At 41.7% G+C, this 16,564-nt stretch overlaps 1 protein-coding gene and 1 pseudogene across 8 annotated transcripts in view; both read right to left on the minus strand.

Moving 5' to 3' along the window:
- Positions 1–16,564, minus strand: part of CACNA1E (calcium voltage-gated channel subunit alpha1 E) — a 502,806-nt gene that overhangs the window by 245,503 nt on the left and 240,739 nt on the right. The window lies entirely within an intron of this gene.
- Positions 1,306–2,702, minus strand: LOC116560050 (annotated as a pseudogene).

A 16,564-nucleotide genomic window follows, 5' to 3' on the forward strand; every position in this document is an offset into this window, starting at 1 on the left:
TGCAGCATGGTGATTCTGTGAAACATCACTTCCCTGAAAAGCGCCTCCTTGCTCAAACTAGTCCAGGTTTGGTTTCTGGCACTCACAATAACCTGCTCACCTATTCTATTTAGATAATACCACCTAGATAAAGAAACCAAAGTGAAAGTTGGTATAACTGGCATGGCCAGACATATAAGAGCTTCAAAGGGACAGGCTAACTCTCTCATTATGGGCAAACATAGCTAGTGACTTAAGGTGAAGCCAATGTTCACTGACCATTCCAAAAATCCTAGGGCCCTTAAGAATTGTGCTAAATCTACTCTGACTGTGCTCCATAAATGGAACAGCAAAGCCTAGGTGACAGTACATCTCTTTATAGCATGGTTTACTGAATATTTTAAGCCTGCTGTTGAGACCCACTGCTCAGAAAAAATAATTATTCCTTTCAAAATATTACAGTTCATTGACAGTATATCAAGAGCTCTAATGGAAACAAAGAGCTTAATGTGGTTTTCATACCTGCTAACACAACATTCACTCTGCGTCCATACATAAGAAGTAATTTTGACTTTCAAGTCATACTATCTAAGAAATAATATCTCAAAAGACTACAGCTGCCATAGATCATGATTCCTCTCATGGATCTGGTCAAAGTCATGGAAACCTTCTGGAAAGAACTCACCATTCTATGTGCCATTAAGAACATTAATAATTCATAAGAGGAAGTCAAAAGATCAACATAAACAAGAATTTGGAAGAAGTTGATCCCAACTCTTATGTATGACTTTGGGGAGTTCAAGACTTCAGTGGAGGAAGTAACCACATCCTAAGATGCGGTAGGAAAAGCAAGAGAACTAGAATCAGAAGTGGAGCCTGAGGATGTGACTGAACAACTGCAATCTCATGATAAAATTTCCACAGTAAGAAATCGCTTCTTATGAAAGCAAAGAAAGTAGTTTCTTGAGATAAAATCTACTGATGAAGGAAGATGCTTTGAATGTTGTTAAAGTGACAACAAAGGATTTATAATATTACACGAAATTAGGTGATAAAGCAGCAGAGTTTGAGAGGACTGACTCCAATTCTGAAAGAAGTTCTACTGTGAGACAAATGCTATCAACCAGTATCACAAGCAACAGAGAAATATTTCATGAAAGCAAGAGTCAATGGATGCAGCAAAGTTTGTTCTTGTCTTATCTTTAGAAATTGCCACAGCTACTCCACCCTTCAGCAACTGGCACCCTGATCAGTCAGCAGCTATTAACATCCAGGTAAGATCTACCAGGAGCTACAACTCATCGAAGGCTCAGATGATCATGAGCATTTTTTTTTTGCTATTAATCATCCACATTATTTTTCGTTACATACAAAGATCTAACATGTCACCAGGGACCGTTTCACCCACTGCTCTGTTTGGCCGCCAGTCTTTTGTCTCTCTTTTCAGCAATGGTGGATACCCTTTCCTTGGGGAAGAGAAATCCATGGTTTGTTGCCCTTGCCAATAACAAAAATGTTGGAAAGTTGAGTGGCAAAGATGTTGCCATTGGCATTGTTCACGTGAACCACATCAAAAGATCCAGGGTGCCTCTCTCTGTTGGTGATCACACCAATTCTTCCCAGGTTAGTACCTCCAGTCACCATACATAGGTTACCAGAATCAAACGATGAAATCAGTAATCTTGCCAGTCTCCAAATCAATATGAATGGTATCATTCACCTTGATGAGGGAAGCAGGGTAGCAGATGGTGTGAGCATCATGAGTCACCAGATGAGGGATTCCTTTTGTGCCCACAAAGATTTTCCTCACTTTGCACAACTTGTACTTGGCCTCCTCAGGTGTGATATAATTAATGTACAGCAAAGTGGCCCTTGGTGTCATAGATCAGACGGAAATTCTCTCTCGTCTTGTCAATGCTGATGACATCCATGAATCCAGCAGGGTAGGATATATCAGTTCAGACCTTGCCATCAATCTTAATAAACCACTGCATGCGAATCTTCTTTACTTCACCTCCTGTCAGGGCATATTTAAGCCTGTTCCTTAGGAAAATGATGAGGGGGAAACACTCTCTCAACTTGTGAGGACTGGTGGATGGACAAGGAGCAAACACACTGGTCAATATATCCAGTATCCAATGCTTTGGACTTGCTACTTGCTTCAGATGCTTCTTAGGACCACAAGCCATGGCTGCATTAGGCAAGGAAAGAGGACCTGTTTTCCAGTGTGTGTAGAAATTCAATCACAAGCATTTCTTAGCAATGAAGTATTTTTAAGATATGTACATTGTTTTTCACATGATGCTACTGCACACTTAATAGTCTGTACAATATGTATAAGTTACACTATTAGTGTAAACATAACTCTTATATGCACTGGAAAACCGAAAAATTCATGTGACTTTCTTGAGATATTTGCTTAATGGCAGTGGTCTGGAGCCAAACAACCATTCTCTGAGGTTATCCTTGTACATGAAAAACAAGGAAAAACCCAAAACTATGCACCTGGCATGGAACCAGTATACCAATTAGAGAGAGTGCAAGCATTTTTCTTGATGTCATCTTAGCAAGTAGCTTAATCCCTAAGATACTGAAATGCTGCTTCCTCTTCATCTCTGGAAGACTGAAAAATTCACTCATTCATGATCCTTAAGCAAGCCAGAATCCCCTTCCCATGGCATCAAACACTGACAAGTGTGGGTTACCACTGAATAGAAATCTGGCCAAAGGGATCTTTCAGAGTATATGGGAAAGAAAAACCCAAGTAACTAAAGTCTATTTTCTCATAGTGTTGTGTGGTGTTGGGGAACAAGGGATCTTTTTATTTTGGCAGTCTTGGAAATATCTCATTTAAAGAAGCTGAGTTTATAAAAGCCTTCTCAAATAACTCTTTCAGACAAACCACAGTCCATAAATTTTAGAAAAATATATTTTTTCCATTGTTCTACTTTCCTAGTTCTGCCTATGATGCCTGAAAAGTTGATTTGCATGACAGGCCCATGCCATCCGCCTCCTAGGATGACAAGTATTTAAAAGAAAATACCCAGACAATTCCCTATACTGGCATAGAACACAAACCTACAATTATAGCGCTTGATGAAGAGGCAATCATAAAGTTGTATAAAATATCAACTGTCTGTAGCGTCTCAAAATGAAAGAGACTTTTGTCAGAGGAAACAAAATGCTTTTTAGAGTTATTAAGTCAAAAATCATTCTAATACTTCTGAGTCACGTCACATCCCATACCATCTATTTGGAATATAATAAAATACAAGCAGTTTTAATAATTAAAAAGAATTGTGCCTATATACAGAAATGGTTTGTTACCCAAATCTATTTGATAAAGATATGTAAGCACAAAATAAGTGCTTTTAATTGTACTTTCATTGTGAACACATAAAATGCTGAGTTGTTAGAGGAATCAAGAGGTTACTCTCACAACAGGGAAACTAAGTGGCATGGCCATTTCCTCAGAGAGGAATTTAAAAGAACACTGCTTTCTATTTATCAGGAACAATAGAGAGACGTCTGCCTCTCATAGAAGTGCTGACACCCAGTGTCCAAGTTTAACTTGAGGGTAAACATTTTTCTCTTCAACTCTAAAGTTATTTTTACCTTGCCAGCTATGCAAATTAACTCATGACCTCTGAACATGAAAGAAATGAGGCTAAGACAAAGTTAAGATTTTGTGGGGGAAAAAAAAAAAGAGAGAGAAAGAAAATACTGTAAACTGCTGATCCTGGCATGAAGGACTACATACCCTAGAACTAACCCTTTCTATGTCAATCCTGCATCAAAACAGGCAAGGGGTAGACGGTTCACAAAAGAAGAAACAGACTGTTTAATAATTATGTGAATAAAAGTTCTATAGCATTATAATCAAAGAAATTCCAGTTAAGACAACACAACGGCCTGTCATGCCTATCAAACTGCCACCACTAGGACATTAAATTGGTGCAATGGTTTTGAAGAGCTGTTGGACAATGGGCATATGAGGATGGCAAAGATGTTCACTTTCTTTGACCTAGATTTAGAAAATTATTATAAGTACAGATCCAAAGTGAGGGCAATATTTTCATATACAGTGTTCTTCACTGAAGCATTATCTACAGCAGTAAAACATTTAAAAATCAACTACAACTAAATAATAAAACAAACAACCTAACTAAAACATGGCCCAAAGAAGTGAACAGCTGCTTCAGCAAAAAGCACAGGAAAAGATGTGATGTTATTAATCATCAGGTAAATGCAAATTAAAACCATAGTAATTATAACCACACACTTATTAGAAGGCTAAAACAAAACCAAACCCAAACAATAAAAAGCCTGACAATACCAAACGCTGCTTAGAACGTGGAGCAACTGTAACTCTCATACATTGCTGATGAGAATGCAAAATAATACAGCCACCGTGGAAGAGAGTTTGGCAGCTCCTTATAGAGTTATACATATACTTACCATATGACCCAGCAATGAATAGTTATTTGTCTCAGCTACATTCATAATGGCCTCAAACTGAAAACAACTGAAATGTCCCTTAATTGGTAAATAAACAAACTGTGATCATCCATACAACTGAAAACTAGGGAGCAACAAACAGAAATGAACTATGGATATATGCAGCGACATGGAAGAATCTCAAAAGCATTATGCTAAGTACAAGAAGCCAAAAAGACTGTATACTTCTCATCCCATTTATGACATTCTGGAAAAGGCAAAACTGTAAGAACAAACAAAGCAGCACTTACTAGAGGCTGGGGATGAAGAGAAAAGATGAACTAGAAAGTCTGGAGGGAATCTGGAGGGTGATAGAAATATTCTATATCTTGATTATGGTAGTAATTAGCCAACTATATCCATTTGTCAAAACACAGAGTTGAATATCTAAAAAGAATGGATTTTGTCAAATGCAGATTATACCCCAATAAACCCAACTTCCAAAAGAAGTCAGTATTAAGATGTTTAATTGTGGTAAACTATAAATAACATTAAATTTCCCACTTTAAACCATTTTTAGTGTAAAGCTCTGTGACATTAAGTACACTCCTACTGCTGTGCCATCATCACTACCATCCATCTCCAGAACTCATCTGCCCCAACTGAAATGCTATACCATCAAACAATAACTCTCCCCTCCTCCCAGTCCCTGGCAACCAGCTTCTATTTTCTCTCTATGAATGTGACCACTCTCAGTACCTACCATGAATGGAAGCACATAATATTTGTCCTTTTGTGCCTGGCTTATTTCACTTAGCATCGTGTTTTCAAGGTTCACCCATGCTGTGGCATGTGCCAGGCCTACCTTCCTTTTTAAGGCTGAATGCTCCCCTTGTATGTACAGACCACATTTTGCTTATCCCTTCCTCCATCAGTGAACACTGCGGTTTGCTTCCACCTTTTGGCTCTTGTGAATAATGCTGCTGTGAACATGGGTGTATAAAGAAATCTGTTCAATCCCTGCTTTCCATTCCTTTGGGCACATACCCAGAAGTGGAACTGCTGAATCATATGGTTTAATTTTTATGTTTAATTTGGTTTATAGGGTTAATCATCTGGTTTAATGTTTTTAATCCTATGTTTAATTTTTTAAGGAACTGCCATACTGGTTTTCCACAGAAAGTCCTTTAATAATAGGGGAACGGTTGAGTGTAGTGTACTCAATGGAATATTATGCAGCCTTTTAAATGTTATTAAGTCTAATTTCTACAGAACTTTTAATACACTGGAAAAATCATTACATGGTCTTAAGAGGAACAGCAGTATACTTTAAAGGGAAAACATTTTATCTAAAATATTAATTCAACAGTGTGAAATACATTAAAAAGAAAAAAAGACTAGAAGGAAATAAACCAAAATGGTACTGTCTTGAAGTAGTGGAATTACAAGTTACCTGTATTTTCTTTATGCTTATCTGCACTTTCCTGATTTTTTTCAATGAAAATATATTCCTTATAATCAGGAAAAAAAAAAAAAAAAAAAAAGCAAGCAAGGTTGCTTGCAGCATCTCCCTAACCTTCTCCAGTTGGCAACATTGAGAGCTCTTCACAAGTGACTCTTCCTGACCCTGTCTAGGTGGGCCGCTGCACTGGATAGTGAGTTTACATCCATATTAAGAGCAGTAGTACATGTTCTGATTGCTAAATTTCAAATACGACTAAAGGTCAACAAATACAGAAAAAAAGTAGTTCTTCCATAATCGTCAGGTCCTTATTTAAAACAATCAAAACTTTCTAAAACCAATGTGGACTGAAGTCTCCTCAAAGAAGCAGGTGATCTTTTTCCTCACGTTGCAGAAGAACTTGGATACTCTGCATGCGATGTCCTCAGGGGCTCTGTGTGGACCCCCTCCACCTGTTTCCTCAATGCCTTGCGCGGTCTCTGCTGACACAGCTCTTCCCTGCGTACCTGTGGTCCCTCTCCAGCCTCCTCACTTCCCTGTCCAGTTTCTGAAGCTGGTGCACAACTGCACCCTCTACCTACCCAGCCCGCTGCACCTGACTGCTGCCCTCCTCACTCCGTGAAAATGACTCATGACAGGGCATCAGCGGCCTGCAGGTCCCCAGATTCACTATGTACTTGTTGGTACTGTTTTGTGGCACTTTATAATAATTCCGCAGTATTTCGTACCCTCTCCTTGAAATTTCTCCCTTTCCTTCCGAGTTACTCTTTTCTCCTTTGGCTTCTCCTCTTCTTCCACATCCCTTTAAAAGCCACATTTCCTAAAGTTGCATACTTGCCTTTCCCCACTTTTATTTTCAATCTACAGTCACTCCCTAAAAGGCCTCACTGAAACCAAGTGTCCAACTACCACTTGGATGCAAATCACTCCTAGTCTTTATCTCCAGGACGGAGCTCTCTCCTTGCATACCCAGAACCCTGCTGGGCATTTCCATTCTCCAGCAGCTCCCTCCAAGGCCTCTGGCCTGACATACCCTGTGGAATTCATTCTTTACACAGTGGAGTGAAATTTCTAAGGAGTAAGTCAGACCAACTTGCTTAAAGCTCTCTAGCTTCTCAATACACTTGCAGTAACAGCCAAAACCTTTCCTGGGAACAAGGCCCTGCAAGATACAGGCTGTCTCCACTGATCTCTGTGATCTGGCCACACCAGCCTTCTGTTTCTTGAATGTTCCAGGCTTACTTCTGTTTCAAGGGCTTCGCTAGTCCTGCGGTTTGGAGCTCCCTTGGTCTCACACCTTCACATGGCTATTTTCTTCTCATCCTCCAGGTCTCAGCTTAAACGTCGCCTCTTCTGTCTTTCCGAAGAGAGCCTCTTGTAGGAACTCCATAGCTTTTTCTCTGTTAATAGCGTCATTTCTCTATCCCTACTGCCAATGTCCTCGTAATTTTTCACAAGAATACTTACTGGTTTCTCTCTGCCTCCCTGCCCCTTCCTCCCACATTCTTCTCTCCAGACCATTACTAGAGTGATCTTTCTAAAATCCAAGTCTGGCTTGGAGCTTCCCATTTAAAATCCTCCAATCCCTCCATACTGACTTTAGAAGAATGTCATGATCTGGCTTCCACCTTGTCTTCCAGTCTCTTGCCACGCCTCCCCATGCCACCCACCCTCCAGTCAGCTGAACTAATTTTGGTCTCCTGCAGATGCCCAGCTTTCACATTTCAGGGTTCTCACACGCACCTCACCTCGGCTAGGTTTAAACTGCTCCTCATCAACACCGTTCAGCATGCACTTGCTTCAGAAAGGCTTCCCAAACCACACTTTCCCTCAATCTTCTACCTTATCATTGTTTTCTTATCTGTTTTTCCCTAGTAGACTGAGGGCAAAGCCTGTACTGTCTTTCCAGTACAATGTGGAATAAGGTGCTTGGCATGTACAAGGTATTCAATAAATGTATGTGGCAGGAAACGGTGAACTGATAAACTTCAAGTTGGAAAAGATCTTAGACAACATCAGGAACACAGTGTCCCTGGGCTAAGCTCAGCCCAGCTTATGAACTCCTGCAGGCAGAGCAGCCCATCCCAGAACTTGGAGCTACACAAAGTAACCCTTAGTGTAGCTTCAAGACTGTCCTTCAAGTGTTCCAAGACAAATGTCATTTGCTCCTAGAATCATTCTATTCTCCAGGCCTATGTCCTCACTCCTCTCATTTCCCTGTAACTCACTCTTTAGATCAAACCATACTTATCCTGGACAATTGTATCTGAGACCATTCCTTTTTGCTCTTCTAAGGTAGCACCCATTTCAAAAGTACTGCAGAGGCAAGCTAGCCAGAACTGAATTTAAAAGTGGGACAGCCTGAATCTTATTCAAGGCCTGGAACCCTGGTCACAGCAGTCCCAAAGGGTGGGATTCCTTTAGGCGGCAATCTCACTTTTTAAATGGAGCCCAGTCCTTTCCCCCTAAGCCAGCTCTGCCCCCTCCTCTCATGAGCACTGAGACCCATGGATGGTTTTTGCACAGCGGATAATGTGAGCGAAGCTATGCTTTGGGAAGGTCTCCCAGCAGTGGATGAGAAAGTAGACCGGAAGGGGAGAGATGCCAGGCCAAGGGAGCAAAGCAAGGCGGAGGCTCAGCCACAGCCTGATGCAAGGGCACAGGGTTCTCAACTCAGAGGCAATCTATGGGGTGAAAAGGAAATTCATTATCTCTGTCTTCCAAGAGTCTGAGTACTCTTCATGCCAACAGGATGCGCCTGCTCTACACAGCTGTCGACAGTAGGACTGTTCAAATGTCTGAAGCTGTCAGAAGGAATGGAGGCAGGCACTGAACAGCAAGGGGTGATCACAGCAAGGTTAGAGCTCCTGGTGGCATTTTCCAGAGGGCAAAACAAAAGCTGTACATAAAACTCAGTAGGTGCTCCTGAGCGACGTGCAGAGGCTCCGCAGCAGCCCTTTCTATGGATCCCACCACATCTGTCACTGGCTCCTCCCCATGCCCTTCTAAGCAACCTCATAATCAGGTACTCTGTACAACACTGCCAGAGAAGTACTGCTAGGGACCTGCAAGGCTGCGCCTTCCAGAAGTCAGCACCCAGGTGACAGGGAGGAAGGTGGTGGGAATGTTGATCCCACACACCCCCCAACATGCCCCCCAAGACGACACCCAAACACTCCCCCAGCTCCCACCAAAACCCCTTCTCCCAGGGCCAAGGAGACGGAGGCCCATGCCTCAGCTCCCCATTCCCACACTGCATGATGTTCCCAGCCTGCTGATCTCACCTTCTCTGACACAGTTATGAAAAAGGGAGGGAGAGAGGGTACTAAAAATTCTGTGTGAACTCTAGGAAAGGCTATAAACTAGCAAATTATCCCTGGTTCTCTTTCCAAACCCACGTTTCACACCTCTGTAGCAGCAGCAGCAGCAGTCACACTGAGCACACTTTGATCTTCACTCTGTTAAAGAGAAACCTGAGCCCCTCGGAACTGGAAGCTTTAGCATTCCATTACCTCAATATGACCACAGTGCCCTCCTGCCCCAACTTCTTCCCCTCAGCCCCCGAATGTACTCTGAGGCCATGCACTCTCTAAGCAAATGCAATATAAGCAGATCCACAAGACAAAGTGATCCCTCTTTGGGAGAGACGGTCCTGCTGGGTATCATGGAAGGAGCACAATCAAAGGTCAATGCTCATGGGGTTCTTTGGGGGTATGCTGCCCAGGGAGATGAGCCAGCCTGTTCCACCCCCTGCCTTCCCTTCCCACAGGGGCCCCTCTCTGAGTCCCTTTCAGCAGTTAACAGCTACTGTGAAGGGAGCCTGAAGTTCTGCTTTTGTTCTGTTTGTTCTGTTTTGAAATGCAGTCTTGTTCTGTTGCCAGGCTGGGGCACAGTGGCATGATCTTGGCTCACTGTAACCCCTGTCTCCTGAGTTCAAGCGATTCTCCTGCCTCGGTCTCCCAAGTAGCTGGGACTACAGGCACACACCACCATGCCTAACTAACTTTGGTATTTTTAGTAGAGACAGGGTTTCACCACATTGGCCAGGATGGTCTCGATCTCCTGACCTTGTGATCCACCCGCCTTGGCCTCCCAAAGTGCTGGGATTATAGGCGTGAGCCACCAAGCCCAGCCAAGTTTGGCTTTCTTATTTATGTCCTTGCTTTAGAGGGGCTTGTTGTAGAAACATGAGGAAGCAAAAGTACCTTTCAGGAATACTTTGAGGAAAAACCATGTATGATAAATCGCTGTCCTGGGGACAACAGTATTTAGTGTAAACTCCTTACCAAAGTGTGCTCCATCTACCCCAGAAGGAACAGGGGTGTTGCTGCCATGCTGTAAGACATCTAGTAAGAAGATGCCCTCGGCTACTCTAGTCTATAGTGAATTTGAAGCCAGAAAACCCACCATGCATCCTTAGGCTGCAGCATCCGTCACTTTGGCTATATCCTCCAGTGAAGGAGGATACAGGGTCACGATCACTGGCACAGCAAAGGAGGTAACAATAGCTAGAGAGCTAGGTACACCTTCGTTATCCCAAACTCACTTGCTGGTCTAGGCCCGTGTTTTCACCAGTCTCAGAACATTTCATTCCTTTAGACAGAGTTTAAAGAACAAAGATGGGAGAAGCTTTTCTGAACTTCTTTCTGGGCTTCCTCTTCATGAAACTGAAGAAGGGATGTATGCCTTTCAGACTGGCAGGAGCCACAGTTCAAGTGGAAAAGAGTTCTCCCTTCACTTATTCAGTCATTGATTCCTGCATGCGCATATGCTTATAACACATTATATTTACATAAATACATCATATTATATTTCCCGCCCCGTAGAGCTTACAACCTCATGGAGCACATCCTCCAAATGCCAAGACCAGGGATGGAAAAAGGACTGCTGGCTCTACTGGCTTTATGCACCATTAAGTCCTGGCCTATTCCTTCAAGCCTTATTTTTCCAATGAGAAAATGGGGTGGCAGGTGCCACAGTGGGGAAAAGCTGTTTATTCTCTGTACGCAGCCCTCCCTTCCACGGTAACACCAAAAGAAATTGCAGGTGGCACTGGACTAGCCTGCTGAGGCTGGGGGAGGGTGGAAGGAGAAAGAAAATAGAAATCTATGTATGTGGTACCCTCTGATCAGGATCAACGTATCTTGCTCTTGTAAAGATTTATGCTGATTAGGAGAAGGTGGGAAAGATTTGCTCTGGATGAAAGACCTCTAGAAGCATACCTTTTCCTCCGAGTCTGCAATTCTGTTTCTTCCACCTCTAGCACAACTCAGTATATTGTGAGTTGTATACCCTTTTCTGGATCTAGTAACCAACATTCAGTCATACCTCTGAGTGTTTTATAAATATTTTTTAAAAATCTAAAAGGAAGAGGACAAATTCTGTTAAAAGAAAAGTGAGGTCGGGCATGGTGGCTCACACCTGTAATCCCAGCACCTTGAGAGGCCAAGGCAGGTGGATCACGTGGTCAGGAGTTCGAGACCATCCCGGCCAACACAGTGAAACCCCATCTCAACTAAAAATACAAAAATTAGCTGGCCATGGTGGCACATGCCTATAGTCCCAGCTACTCAGGAGGCTGAGGTAGAAGAATCACTTGAGCCTGGGAGGCAGAGGTTGCAGTGAGCCGAGATCACACCACTGTGCTCCAGCCTGGGCAACAAAGCAAGACTTTCTGGAAAAAAAAAAAAAAAAAAAAAAAAAAGAAAAGAAAAACCTGGATAGGAGAATATGGGAATACTAGAAGGAACACTTAACCATTTTAAATAACAACAATGGCTCAAATATGTCTTCAACTTTGAAGTCTGAGAAGCACTTTTACATAAACATTCTCCTGTATGAGCATCTCAGCATCTGTGGAAATATTCCACATAGGGATTATTACTCCCATTTAGAAGAGGAGAATGCCAAAGCTCAAGGTTGAGTGATTTTCTGTTGGTCTCACTGATAAAAAGCTGTCATGGAGCCAGACTTGAACCCAGTCTGCAGCTCCCAAATTCAATGCTCACTTAGACCCAGCACTGATAAGACATCCAAACCAGCAACTTGTGAGAACCTGGGGTTAAAAACAGAGGCCTTAGAAACCTGAGCAAATGTCTTGATTACAAACAGAAGACTCTACAATGACAACCAGTAAGCTCATTGTCAATCCCAGGAGAATTCAGCAGTACATCAGTACACAGTGTGTGAGCAATGAAAAAGCAAGATGATCAAACAGTGCATGAGACAAGCTTAGCTCAGTGCCTGGCCCAGGCTGGGGCTCAGCAAAAGTGAGCACCATTAGTACCACTGTTGGCATTGCTTCCTGTTATCTGGAATTAGCATGAGATCTCTCGGAATAAACTGATCCAAGCTAACCTTGTTTCTTTTTCTAAACAGGGTTATTAAACAAACAGACCAGGAAAATGCTACAGATTTGATACCCTGGATTTCAGCAAGCCCCCTGACAAAAATCTCATATGCTATACTGACACAATGGTAGATTAAACTCCTGGATGACTTTGTGCCATTTGAACAATAATTCCCAAAGTATATTGATTAGTGAATAAAGACTAAATTCAGGCTAGGTGCAGTGGCTCACATCTTTAATCCCAAGCACGACGGGGGGCGGAGGTGAGAGGATCACTTAAACTCAGAGTTTGTGACCAGCCTGGGCAACATGGCAAAACCTCATCTATACAAAAAATAAAAATAAAAAAATTAGCTATGCATGGTGGCATGTGCCTGTAGTCCCAGATACTAGGGAGGCTGAGGTAGATCACAGGAGCCCAGGAGGTCAAGGCTGCAGTGGGCTGTGATCTCGCCACTGCACTCCAGCCTGCATGACAGAGTGAAACCCTCTCTCAACAAAACACACTAAATTCAAATTCAAATTCAATTCCTTACACTGGCTTTGCTATTTAGAACCTGTGTGACCTTAGGCAACTGATTTTACCTCTCTGTGACTCTGCTTTCTTATCAGTGAGATCATGATAATGGCAGTAATCATCTCAGAAGGCCAGTGATTACATCAAAAAACCTATCCGCCACGATCAAGATGGCTTCATCCCTGGAATGCAAGGCTGGCTCAACATATGCAAACCAACAAACATAATCCATCACATAAACAGAACCAATGACAAAAACCACATGATTATCTCAACAGATGCAGAAAAGGCCTTTGATAGATTCAACATCCCTTCCTGTTAAAAACTCTCAATAAACTAGGTATTTATGGAACATATCTCAAAATAATAAGAGCTATTATGACAAATCCACAGCCAGTATCATACTGAATGGGCAAAAGTTGGAAATATTTCCTTTGAAAACTGGTACAAGACAAGGATGCCCTCTATCACCACTCCTATGCAACATAGTATTGGAAGTTCTGGCCAGGGCAATCAGGCAAGAGAAAGAAATAAAGGATATTCAAATAGGAAGAGAGGAAGTCAAACTGTCTCTGCACATGATATGATTGTCTATTTAGAAAACCCCATCATCTCAGCCCCAAAACTCCTTAAACTGATAAGCAACTGCAGCAAAGTCTCAAGATACAAAATCAGCATGAAAACATCACAAGCATTCCTTTACATGAACAAAAGACAAACAGAGAGGCAAATCATGAGTGAACTCCCACTCACAATTACTACCAAGAGAATAAAATATCTAGGAATACAGCTAACAAGGGATGTGAAGGACCTCTTCAAGGAGCACTACATACCACTGCTCAAGGAAATAAGAAAGAACACAAACAAATTGAAAAACATTCCACGCTCATGGATAGGAAGACTCAATATCATAAAAATGGCCTAATTGCCCAAAGTAACTTATAGATTCAGTGCTATTCCCATCAAATTACCATTGACATTCTTCACAGAATTAGAAAAAAAATTACTCTAAATTTCATATGGAATTAAAAAAAACCTGTATAGCCAAGACAATCCTAAGCAAAAAGAACAACATGCTACCTGGCTTCAAACTATACTACAAGGCTACAGTAACCAAAACAGCATGGTACTGGTATCAAAACAGGTATATAGACCAATGGAACAGAACAAAGACCTCAGAGATAATACTGCACATCTACAACCATCTGATCTTTGACAAACTTGACAAAAGCAGTGAGGAAAGGATCTCCTGTTCAATAAATGGTGCTGGGAAATCTGGCTAGCCATATGCAGAAAACTGAAACTGGACCCCTTCCTTACACTTTGTACAAAAATTAACTCAAGATGGATTAAAGACTTAAATGTAAAACCCATAACCATAAAACCCTAGAATAAAACCTAGGCAATACCATTGAGGTCATAGGCATAGGCAAAGACTTCATGATGAAAACACCAAAAGCAATGGTAACAAAAGCCAAAATTGACAAATGAGATCTAATTAAACTAAAAAACTTCTGCACAGCAAAAGAAACTATCATCAGAGTCAATAGGCAACCTTCAGAATAGGAGAAAATTTTTTCAATCTACCCATCTGACAAAGGACTAATATCCAGAATTTGCAAGGAACTTAAATTTACAAGAAAAAACCCCATCGAAAAGTGAGCAAAGGATATGAAAAGACATTTCTCAAAAGAAAACATTTACACAGCCAACAAACATGAAAAAAGGCTCAACATCACTGATTATTAGAGAAATACAAATCAAAACCACAATGAGATACCATCTCACACCAGAGTGGCAATTATTAAAAAGTCAATAAACAATAGACGCTGGGCAAGGCTGTGGGGAAATAGGAACACTTTTACATTGCTGCTGGGAATGTAAATTAGTTCAACCATTGTGGAAGATAGTATGGCAATTCCTCAAGGTTCTGGAACCAGAAATACCGTTTGACCCAGCAATCCCATTACTGGGTATACACCTGAAGAAATGTAGCTCATTCTGCTATAAAGACACATGCACGAACGACCCCATCAAAAGTGGGCGAAGGATATGAACAGATACTTTTCAAAAGAAGACATTTATGCAGCCAACAAGCATATGAAAAAAAGCTCATCATCACTGGTCATTAGAGAAATGCAAATCAAACCCACATTGAGATACCATCTCACACCAGTTAGAATGGCAATCATTAAAAAATCTGGAGACAACAAATGTTGGAGAGGATGTGGAGAAATAGGAACACTTTTACACTGTTGGTGGGAGTGTAAATTAGTTCAACCACTGTGGAACAGTGTGGCAATTCCTCAAGGATCTAGAAAAAGAAATACCATTTGACCCAGCAATCCCATTACTGGGTATATACCCAAAGTATTATAAATCATTCTATTATAAACACACATGCACATGTATGTTTGTTGCGGCACTGTTTACAATAGCAAAGACTTGGAACCAACTCAAATGCCCATCAACGATAGACTGGATAAAGAAAATGTGGCATATATACACCATGGAATACTATGCAGCCATAAAAAAGGATGACTTCATGTCCTTTGCAGGTACATGGATGAATCTGGAAACCATCATTCTCAGCAAACTGACACGGGAACAGAAAACCAAACACTGAATGTTTTTACTCATAAGTGGGTGTTGAACAATAAGAACACATGGACACAGGGAGGGACACACACCAGGACCTGTCAGGGGCTGGGGTGCTAGGGGAGGGATAGCAGGGGGTGGGGTGATTGGGGAGGGTTAGCATTAGGAGAAATACCTAACGTCGATGACAAGGTGATGGGTGCAGCAAACCACCATGGCACATACATACCTATGTAACAAACCTGCACGTTCTGCACGTGTACCCCAGAACTTAAAGCATAATTTTAAAAAGACGCATGCACACGTATGTTTACTGCAGCACTATTTACAATGGCAAAGCCACGGAACCAACCCAAATGCCCATCAGTGATAGACTGGATAAAGAAAATGAGGTACCTGTAGACCATGGAATACTATGCAGCCATAAAAAGGAATGAGATCATGTCTTTTGCAGGGACATGGATAAAGCTGGAAGCCATCATCTTCAGCAAACTAACACAGGAACAGAAAACCAAACACCCCATGTTCTCACTCATAAGTGGGAGTGGAACAATGAGAACACACGGACACAGGGAGGGGAATATCACACACCAGGGCCTGTTGGGTGATAGGGGTTGAGGAGAGGGAACTTAGAGGATGGGTCAATAGGTGCAGTAAACCACCATGGCACACATATAACTATGTAACAAACCTGCACGTTCTGCCGACGTATTCCAGAACTTAAAATAATAAACACACAAAGATTTTTTTAAATGTTTAGGGCAGCTCTATTCATAATTGCCCCTAACTGGAAAACAACAAGTGTCCTTCCATTGCTGAATGAATAAACTGTGGCACATGCATACAATGGAATGGAATACTCTTAGAAAACAAAAAGAGACAAGTGATTGATTAGACAAGCAGATATTTGGATATAAAAACAAAAAAATAGCTATGAATACTATTATAATTTTCACCTGCAGGGAGGTCTCTAGCATTGTGTCACAGCATTCCATCATCATTTCTGTCCATTTCAACATGTTTATCAACAGCTTAGACGACAAAATCAAAGTACAAAAGTAGAGCCCAGCATCAGCTGCTCATATGTAAAAGATCTGGGAACGAGAGAGAATCACAGCCTTCCTATCAGCCAACGGTGTGAGGAGGGGGCTCCAACATGATCTCAGATTGTTCACAAACATGTGTGTCACCCTAAAGTCCTCTGCACTGGTCAGACCAGCCC

The sequence above is a fragment of the Sapajus apella genome, unplaced genomic scaffold, assembly GCF_009761245.1.
Source record: "Sapajus apella isolate SASKATOON/1434 unplaced genomic scaffold, GSC_monkey_1.0 scaffold25, whole genome shotgun sequence".
Taxonomy (NCBI): Eukaryota; Metazoa; Chordata; class Mammalia; order Primates; family Cebidae; genus Sapajus; species Sapajus apella.